This window comes from Macaca thibetana, chromosome 11 (genome assembly GCF_024542745.1).
Source record: "Macaca thibetana thibetana isolate TM-01 chromosome 11, ASM2454274v1, whole genome shotgun sequence".
Lineage (NCBI taxonomy): Eukaryota > Metazoa > Chordata > Mammalia > Primates > Cercopithecidae > Macaca > Macaca thibetana.
In genome coordinates this window covers 44,702,151-44,713,348 of record NC_065588.1, presented here as the reverse complement: position 1 = coordinate 44,713,348, position 11,198 = coordinate 44,702,151, and positions in this window count along the sequence as shown.

Here is an 11,198-nt window from a genome sequence, read left to right as displayed (position 1 = left end):
CAATGAATCCAGGAGCTGTTTTTTTGAAAGGATTAACAGAATAGATAGATCATTAGCCAGACTAATAGAGAAGAAAAGAGAGAAGAATCAAGTAGACAATAAAAAATGATAAAGGGGATATCACCACTGACACCACAGAAATACAAACTACTGTCAGAGAATACTATAAACACCTCTATGCAAATAAATTAGAAAATCTAGAAGAAATGAATAAATTCCTGGACACATACACCCTCCCAAGACTAAACCAGGAAGAATTAGAATCCCTGAATAGACACGAAGTTCTGAAATTGAGGCACTAATTAATAGCCTGCCAACCAAAAAAGGCCCAGGACCAGATGGATTCACAGCTGCATTCTACCAGAGGTACAAAGAGAAGCTGGTACCATTTCTTCTGAAATTATTCCAAATAATAGAAAAAGATGGACTCTTCCCTAATTTTATGAGGCCAGCATCATCCTGATACAAAAACCTGGCAGAGACATGACAAAAAAAGAAAACTTCAGGCCAATATCCCTGATGAACATCGATGTGACAATCCTTAATAAAATACTGGCAAACCGAATCCAGCAGCACATCAAAAAGCTTATCCACCATGATCAAGTCGGCTTCATCCCTGGGATGCAAGGCTGGTCCAACATATGCAAATCATAAACATAATCCATCACATAAACAGAACCAATGACAAAAACCACACGATTGTCTCAATAGATGCAGAAAAGGCCTTCGATAAAATTCAACACCCCTTCATGCTAAAAACTCTCAGTAAACTAGGTATTGATGGAACACAGCTCAAAATAATAAGAGCTATTTATGACAACTTATATACAAAATAAAAAAGCAGAAGAGAGAAAAAGAAGGAAAATTTGTTAGCATATACAAATAAATATATACATCCATAAGCAAAGAGGAAATATGCAAACTTACTACAGTCCTCGTTTCTCTAATTGGTCATGAAGCCATAATTGATGTCGATGGCTTTCTTCTTCATTACTCATTTCATATTTCCCCTTCCCTCAGCCAGAATCTGGCCAGAATTATTTACCTGTGAAGTATCCCAAATCTTCATTCCTGAAGTGTGTGAGTCCTCAACTGTTCTGCCTTTGATTAGGAGGGGAGCATGTATAGTTTTCTGTTAACCTTTACTACTAGGCATGGATGGACTAAGAGGAACTCCATAGGATACCCAGAGTTCCAGGTAGTCATACTTGCCCTCACTTGGTGGCAACCACCTGATTTCCCCTTGATAATCAGGATTAGTCACACCAGCCATTTGAATAACCCCTGCTTTTTTTTGTCTGTTGATTCAGAGGCATGAAGAATCCAAAATGGCCAGGTGGCTGTCTCATCTTCCAATTCACTGGAACCACTGATATGTCTCTGGTTGAAGCACTTCCTCTTGGGGAATAAGACCTCCAACCTCAAGTTTGCTGGAATGGGTTACTGGTAATAGTAGTTAGAGAACAACTCACTCTTTCTCCCCTTGATTCTCAGGCCGATATATGGGAGAGATAATAGCATACAATAGTTTGATTCAAATAATGTCTTGCATCCTCTAACACAGGACCCTATATTTTGGGGTGTAGTTTCCCAACTGGTACCATAACTGAGTCTTCAGGAAGCCCATTCAACCTTTCAGTTAGTTCAGTCGCCTCTGGTTGATGGGGTATGTGGTAAGCCCAGTTATATCCATGGGCAAGAGCTCATTGTTGCACTTCCTTTTCTGGGTAAGGAATTCCTCGACAGGAAGCAATCTCTATTAAAAAGCTGTGTATCAAATAATCAATTTTTTGATGTCTGACTGCTAACAGCTTTTTAAAATTATTATTATTTTTATTATACTTTAAGTTCTACGGTACATGTGCACAACATGCAGGTTTGTTACATATGTATACATGTGCCATGTTGGTGTGCTGCACCTATTAACTCATCATTTACTTTAGGTATATCTCCTAATGCTATACATTCTTCTCAGCACCACATCATACTTATTCCAAAATTGACCACATAGTTGGAAGGAAAGCACTCCTCAGCAAATGTAAAAGAACAGAAATTATAACAAACTGTCTCTCAGACCACAGTGCAATCAAACTAGAACTCAGGATTAAGAAACTCAATCAAAACCGCTCAACTACATGGAAACTTAACAACCTGCTGCTGAATGACTGCTGGGTACATAACGAAATGAAGGCAGAAATAAAGATGTTCTTTGAAACCAGTGAGAACAAAGATACAACTTACCAGAATCTCTGGGACACATTCAAAGCAGTGTGTAGAGGGAAGTTTATAGACTAAATGCCCACAAGAGAAAGCAGGAAAGATCTAAAATTGACACCCTAACATCACAATTAAAAGAACTAGAGAAGCAAGAGCAAACATATTCAAAAGCTAGCAGAAGGCAAGAAATAACTAAGATCAGAGCAGAACTGAAGGAGATAGAGACACAAAAATCCCTCCAAAAAATCAATGAATCCAGGAGCTGGTTTTTTGAAAAGATCAACAAAATTGATAGACCACTATAAGACTAATAAAGAAGAAAAGAGAGAAGACTCAAATGGACACAATAAAAAATGATAAAGGGGCTATCACCACCGACCCCACAGATATACAAACTACCATCAGAGAATACTATAAACACCTCTACGCAAATAAACTAGAAAACCTAGAAGAAATGGATAATTTCCTGGACACTTACACTCTCCCAAGACTAAACCAGGAAGAAGTTGAATCCCTGAATAGACCAATAGCAGGCTCTAAAATTGAGGCAACAATTAATAGCCTGCCAACCAAAAAAAGTCCAGGACCAGATGAATTCACAGCCGAATTCTTCCAGAGGTACAAGGAGGAGTTGGTACCATTCCTTCTGAAACTATTCCAATCAATAGAAAAAGAGGAAATCCTCCCTAATTCATTTTACGAAGCCAACATCATCCTGATACCAAAGCCTGACAGAGATACAACAAAAAAAGAGAATTTCAGACCAATATCCCTCATGAACATTGATGCAAAAATCCTCAATACTGGCAAACCGGATCCAGCAGCACATCAAAAAGCTTATCCACCATGATCAAGTGGGCTTCTTCCCTGGGATGCAAGACTGGTTCAACATACGCAAATCAATAAATGTAATCCAGCATATAAACAGAACCAAAGACAAAAACCACATGATTATCTCAATAGATGCAGAAATGGCCTTTGACAAAATTCAACAGCCCTTCATGCTAAAAACTTTCAATAAATTCGGTATTGATAGAACATATCTCAAAATAATAAGAGCTATTTATGACAAACCCACAGCCAATATCATACTGAATGGGTAAAAACTGGAAGCATTCCCTTTGAAAACTGGCACAAGACAGGGATGCCCTGTCTCACCACTCTTATTCAACATAGTGTTGGAAGTTCTGGCTAGGCCAGTCAGGCAAGAGAAAGAAATAAAGGGTATTCAGGTAGGAAAAGAAGACGTCAAATTGTCCCTGTTTGCAGGTGACATGATTGTATGTTTAGAAAACCCCATTGTCTCAGCCCCAAATCTCCTTAAGCCGATAAGCAACTTCAGCAAAGTCTCAGGATACAAAATCAATGTGCAAAAATCACAAGCATTCTTATACACCAGTAACAGACAAACAGAGAGCCAAATCATGAATGAACTCCCATTCACAATAGCTTCAAAGAGAATAAAATACCTAGGAATCCAACTTACAAGGGATGTAAAGGACCTCTTCAAGGAGAACTACAAACCACTACTCAGTGAAATAAAAGAGGACACAAACAAATGGAAGAACATTCCATGCTGATGGATAGGAAGAATCAATACTGTCAAAATGGCCATATTGCCCAAGGTAATTTATAGATTCAATGCCATCCCAATGAAGCTACCAATGACTTTCTTCACAGAATTGGAAAAAACTGCTCTAAAGTTCATATGGAACCAAAAAAAGAGCCTGCATGGCCAAGACAATCCTAAACCAAAGAACAAAGCTGGAGGCATCACACTACTTGACTTCAAACTATACTACAAGGCTACAGTAACCAAAACAGCATGGTACTGGTACCAAAACAGAGATATAGACCAATGGAACAGAACAGAGCCCTCAGAAATAATACCACACATCTACAGCCATCTGATCTTTGACAAACCTGACAAAAACAAGAAATGGGGAAAGGATTCCCTATTTAATAAATGGTGCTGGGAAAATTGGCTAGCCATAAGTAGAAAGCTGAAACTGGATCCTTTCCTTACTCCTTATATGAAAATTAATTCAAGATGGATTAGAGACTTAAATGTTAGACCTAACACCATAAAAACCCTAGAAGAAAACCTAGGGAATACCATTCAGGACAGAGGCATGGGCAAGGACTTCATGTCTAAAACACCAAAGGCAACCGCAACAAAAGCCAAAATTGACAAATGGGATCTATTTAAACTAAAGAGCTTCTGCACAGCAAAAGAAACTACCATCAGAGTGAACAGGCAATCTACAGAATGGGAGAAAATTTTTGCAATCTACTCATCTGACAAAGGGCTAATATCCAGAACCTATAAAGAACTCAATCAAATTTACAAGAAAAAAACAAACAACCCCATCAAAAAGTGGGCAAAGGATATGAACAGACACTTCTCAAAAGAAGACATTCATACAGCCAACAGACACATGAAAAAATGCTCATCATCACTGGCCATCAGAGAAATGCAAATCAAAACCACAATGAGATACCATCTCACACCAGTTAGAATGGCAATCATTAAAAAATCAGGAAACAACAGGTGCTGGAGAGGATGTGGAGAAATAGGAACACTTTTACACTGTTGGTGGGACTGTAAACTAGTTCAACCATTGTGGAAAACAGTGTAGTGATTCCTTAAGGATCTAGAACTAGAAATACCATTTGACCCAGCCATCCCATTACTGGGTATATACCCAAAGGATTATAAGTCATGCTGCTATAAAGACACATGCACACGTATGTTTATTGTGGCACTATTCACAATAGCAAAGACTTGGAATCAACCCAAATGTCCATCAGTGACAGATTGGATTAAGAAAATGTGGCACATAAACACCATGGAATACTATGCAGCCATAAAAAAGGATGAGTTTGTGTCATTTGTAGGGACATGGATGCAACTGGAAACCATCATTCTCAGCAAACTATCGCAAGAACAGAAAACCAAATACCACATGTTCTCACTCATAGGTGGGAATTCAACGATGAGATCACTTGGACACAGGAAGGGGAGCATCACACACCGGGTCCTATTGTGGGGAGGGGGTCGGGGAGAAGGACAGCGTTAGGAGATATACCTAATGTAAATGATGAGTTAATGGGTTATTAACTCCACCAACATGGCATATGTATATATATGTAACAAACCTGCACGTTGTACACATGTACCCTAGAACTTAAAGTATAATAAAAAAAGAAAAAAGAAAAAAGAAATCTTTGGATTCCCTCTTCCATGTCATACCAAAGCAGCTCTGCCATCTCAACCTCATTAGAGTAGCCCATTGGGCTTGATATTCAGTTAGCTAAGTAAATGGCTGGCACCACCTTCAGTTGCATGCGCTGACTGGTTAAGTCTAGAACCTCCAGTAAGTGCACCCATATCAATGAAATTGGTCTTATCTAGTGTTATATTCTTCCCTTGCTGGTTCAACAACCTCAGGATCCACTCCCACACATGTTACCCAAGCTTCTGCTGACATATATTGGCAAAGTATTTCAATTCTTTTGGTATGTGAGCTATTTCCTCCTGGCCCATATTGTGTATTTGTCCTTCTGGAGCACACGGAGATTTGACTCCAGGGTGGGAGTCTGTGATAGATTTTGAGGAGAATGAATATCTCCTTTTAAGACATCTGTCCCAAGAGGCTGTTACAGAGTTTTCAAGCAAAAGAAGACTAGTGCCCTCTGACGCTAAGGGCAAGTGACTCCATGGCAAGGGAGGGTCAATGTGGCTTGGGGATTCAACATCATGTTTCAATCTAGGTCCAACCAGATGTTCCCCTTCCAAGTTTCAGGATTCCATGATTACATTTACTTCCAATCAATGCAACTTTAAAAAGGTGGTAAGACTAGGAATTCAACTGTCCTTGTGTTTCGACAACCCAAACAATTAAGTTTCATGTTTGATTTTCAGCAACATCATCCCTGTGATTACAAAATATAAGAGCTTATTTTAGAGCTGCCATGAAAGCTCTCTGGTTCTCAAACCCTGACTTGAGTTGAGAGTTAAAGGACCTAAGCTTGTCATTTTCCTCTCTAAGCATTCAAGTATACTCAGAAGAATCTATCCCACTCCACAATCATATTTACTGCCATAATAGCAAGTGGGTCCCCAACGCACTTTCCTCTGTTGGCAATCAACCACAGATGACAGCTTGATTAAATATAATGACACTGCATACCATGGATTACTAGCACCCATTTCCCATAGGCAAAGAGCTCAGTACTGCACTCAAACCCAAGGGCATGACCAAACCAATCACAAAATCCAATATTTGTGGGTCTACATCCTAAGAACATTCCAAGAACCAATTCTGTATCATTCAGGTGCAAGCAAGAGACATAAACCACATGGTATATTGAACAGGAAAAATTTAATACAGAGAATTACTAACTATAACAGAGGACTGGCATAATGAGGAATTGGCCAGAAAAAAAGTAAAGACAATTCTAAAGAATAGAGAAATAGCAGATATAGGAAGAGGTCACTATTCCCAAGACCAAGATAGAGCATCCAAGAGACAAACAAATTTGGAATACTTTCCTCCTTCCCCACCTTCACAACCAACCAGGGCAAATATCTACACTTAATTGGAAAGGGAATATCCATGGTTCACAGAATGGCAGAGAAGTACACCAAGGTGGTAAAGTCATCTGAGTGGGTGCCAGGGAGGCCATTAACAGGGAAGTGGCAGGTTGGCATCACTCCACTGCAAAGACACACAAGTGAGTGCCGAGAGAAGCCATTCATAGGAGTAGGAGTTGCTGCTGCTGAGCATGGCTAGAACCAGGCGCTGCAAAAGTCATGGAGTTAATAAGAGTTAGGCAATGTATAGCCATGTGCACTGAATGAGCCTGGCACTTAAAAAGCCATGAAGGCTGCAAGAGCCTGATGCTACAAAAGCCACACACACTGCAGGAGCCTGCCTAGAGGAGCACACCTGAACCAGGAAGAAAACCCTGTCATTCACCACTATCCCTCCATTGCCTCTATTGTCAAGGGTTAACATCAAGTCAGCTGATAATGAAAAACTTATTCACAGATTCATTCTCCATTATCACAGAATAGATAATGAAAGGTGGATTTGGAGCTGAGGAGGAATAAGCCTAATAACCGACAAAATCAAACTGTGAAGAACTGACATTCTTACAGTATTGTGTTTTCCAACCCACGTACATGAATTTAGTACGTCATTCCATTTATTTAGTTCTTTAATTTATCTAAGTAAAGTGTTACAGTTTTCTATGTGGAGGTACTGAATATCTTTTGTTAGATGCATTTTTAGGTATTCAATAATGCTACTATAAAATGGCATTTTAATTTCATTTTCTAATTGTTGCTTATTTATAAAATATAACTTAGTTTTTGCATATTGACACTATGTGGCAAACTTTCTAAATTATCTTATTAATTCTAATAATTCAGCTGCAGATTATTTTGACTTTTTCCATAGAAAATTATGTTATCTTTAAAAATCCACTTTATTGAGGTATTATTGACATACAAAAAGCTATACATATTTAGTGTTACAACTTGATGAATTTGGAGATAAGTATAAACTCATGAAACCATCACTACTATCTATGTCATAAACCTATCCATCATCTCCAAAAGTTTCCTCCCACCCTCTTATTATTTTTGGGTATGGTATAAGGACACTTAAGATCTATCCTCTTAGTAAATTTTAAGGTATGCAATATAATATTGTTATTTATAGTCACAGTGCTGTACAGTAGATCTCTAGGACTTACTCATCCTGTATAACTAAAACTTTGTACCCTTTGGCTAATATGTCCCTGTTTCCCCCATCACCTAGACCCTTACAACCATCTTTCCAATCTCTGCTTCTGTGAGTTTCACTGTTTTAGATTCCTTGTGTAGTGAGTGTACGTAGTATTTGTCGTTCTGTGTTTGTCTTATTTCACTTAGCATAATGTCCCCCAGGTTCATGTATGTTATTGAAAATGTCAAGATTTCCTTCTTTTCACAGGCTGAATATTCTATTGTGCACACACACACACGCACACACACACACAGTATTCTCTTTGGTCATCTGTTAGTCAATAGACATTTAAGTCACTTCCATGTCTTGGCTATTCTGAATAATGCTGCAATGGACATGGGAGTGCAGATATCTCTTTAAGATCCTGATTTCAATTCCTTTGTATATATACACAGAAGTGAAATTCCCGGTTCATATGGTAGTTCTATTTTTAATTTTGGGGGGAATCCTCATATTGTTTTCCATAGTAGCTTCACTCATTACAGTCCCATCAACGATGTATAAGAGTTCCCTTTTTTCCACATTCTTGCCAACATTTGTTATCTTTTGCTTTTAAAAAAGTTATTCTAACAAATGTGAGATGCTAATTGAAGCTTTAACATTTCCTTGATGATTAGTGAAGTTGAACTTTTTTCATATAACTGTTAGCCACTTGTATATCTTCTCTGGAAAATGTCTATGCAAGTCCTTTGCCCTTTCTAAAATTGTATTGGTAGAAGGTTTTGTTTATGTTTTGTTGCTATTGAGTTGTAGGAGTTCCTTATATATATTGGATATTATATGTAAGGAACTTCATCAGACATATGGTTTGCAAATATTTTCTCCCATTCTTTATGCTGCCTTTCATTTTGTTGGTTATTTCCTTTGCTGTGCAGAATCTTTTTGGTTTCATGTAATCCTACCTGATTTTCATTTTTGTTGCCTCTGATTTTGATGTCATATCCATGAAATTATTGCCAAGGCAGATGTAACAAGATTTTCCCCTAGAAATATTCTTATATAAGCCTCTTAGAAGACATGTTTTTATTTCTTTTGAGGACATAGAAATGAATGTGCTGAGATACAGAAAGGAATATATTTAATTATATAAGAAATTGATAGATAGTTTTCCAAAGTAAATGTATCATTTTAAACTACCACCATCAATGTATGAGAGTTTCATTTGCCTCATATCCTCACCAACATTTAGCCTTGTTAGTCGTTTTAATTTTGGTCATTATAATGCTTACAAAGTGGTATCTCATTATGGTTTAGTTTGCATTAGTCTGAGAACTAATGATGCTGAGGATTTTTTCACGTAATTATTTCCCATTCATATAAATTCCTTGTGAAGTGTCTGCTCAAACGTTTTCTCATATTGAGTTGTTTATAGTTTTTATGACTGAATTATAGAAATTCTTAATTTTGATAAATGCATTATTTATCAGATGTGTATATTGCTAATATTTTTCCAGTCTATGGTTTGACCTTAAGTTTAATTTTCTTAAAAGTATCCTTTGATGACAAGTTGTTAATACTGATGAAGCCCAATTTATCATTTCTTTAGAAGTAAGGCTTTTCTTTTTCCTCCTCTAATAAAGGCTTTCTTACTATGAAATCATGAAGATACTCTTGTATATTTTCTTTCAAAATCTCTTTAGTTTTAGCTTTTACAGTTAGGTCTATGACCCATTCCAAAATAAGTTTTATGCATGTTGTGAGGAAAGTGTCAGGGTTCATTTTTCCCCATACATTTATTTGGTTGTTCCAGCACCATCCACTGAAAATATTTTCCTTTCCCTATTCAATTATATTGGTACCATTGTTGGAAATCAATTCATGGTAACTTCCTGTGTATATTTCTGGGCCTTCTCTTCTCTTCCATTTATCTATTTGTATATTGTTACAATATACAAATACCACACTGCAGTGATTACATACTTTTCCATAAGTGTTAAAATAACATAAATTGTCCTAATTGTTTTTCCTTTTTTAAGTGATAAAAATTGTATATTTATCATTAACAACATGATGGGTGGAAACATATATACATTGTGGAATGGCTAAATCAAGTTAATGTATGTATTACCTCACATTATTTTTATGTGGTGATAACACTTAAAATATGCACTCAGCAATTTTCAAAATATAATACATTGCTATTAACCAGAGTCACCATGTTGTACAATAGATATCTTGAACTTATTCCTCCAATGTAACTGAAGTTTTGCATCATGTGACCAACAACAACTCAACCTTCCACCTCTCAGTCCCTGGTAACCACCATTCTACTCTTTGCTTCCATGGGTTCAACTATTCTAGATTCTACATATAATATGTGGCATTGGCCTTTCTGTGCCTGGATTATTTCACTTAACATGCCCTCCAGATTCGTCCATGTTATTGCAAATGGCATGATTTCCTTCTGTTTTTAAGGCTGAATAGTATTTATTGCCTATATGTACACCACAATTATTTGTCCATTCATCTGGCAATGAACACTTAGGTTGATTTTGTATTTCGGCTGTTCTGAATAATGCTGAAATGAATATCAGAGGGCAGCTATCTCTTCGATATTTCATTTTCTTTGAATATATACCCAGAAATGGAATTGCTGGATCATAAGATGGTTCTATATTTAATTTTTTGAGGAACTTCCATACTGTTTTCCACAGTGGCTGTACTAATTGACATTCCCATCGAGGGCATACAAAAGTTCCTTTTTCTCCACATCCCTGCTGACAATTATCTTCCATCTTTTAAAAAAACAGCCACTCTAACAAGAGTGAGGTGATGCTCATTGTAGTTTTGATTTGCATTTCCCTGATGCTTAGTGATGTTGAGCATTTTTCATGTACCTGCTGGCCATTTGTGTCTTCTTTTGGTGTCTTTTCAGGTATATTGTCCATTTTCAAATTGGATTATTTGTTTTCTTGCTATTGAGTTCTTTATACATTTTGGATATTAACACCTTATCACATGTATGGTTTACAAGTATTTTCTCCCATTCCATAGGTTGTTTCTTCATTCTGGTGATGGTCTCCTTTGCAATGCAGAAGCTTTTTGGCTTGATATAATCCCATTGTCTATTTTTGCTTTTGTTGTCTGTGCTTTCCCGGCCATATCTAAAAACTCATTGACTAATGTCATGAAGGTTTCCCCATATGTTTTCCCCTAGTACATTTAAAATTACTAATTTTGTTTAAA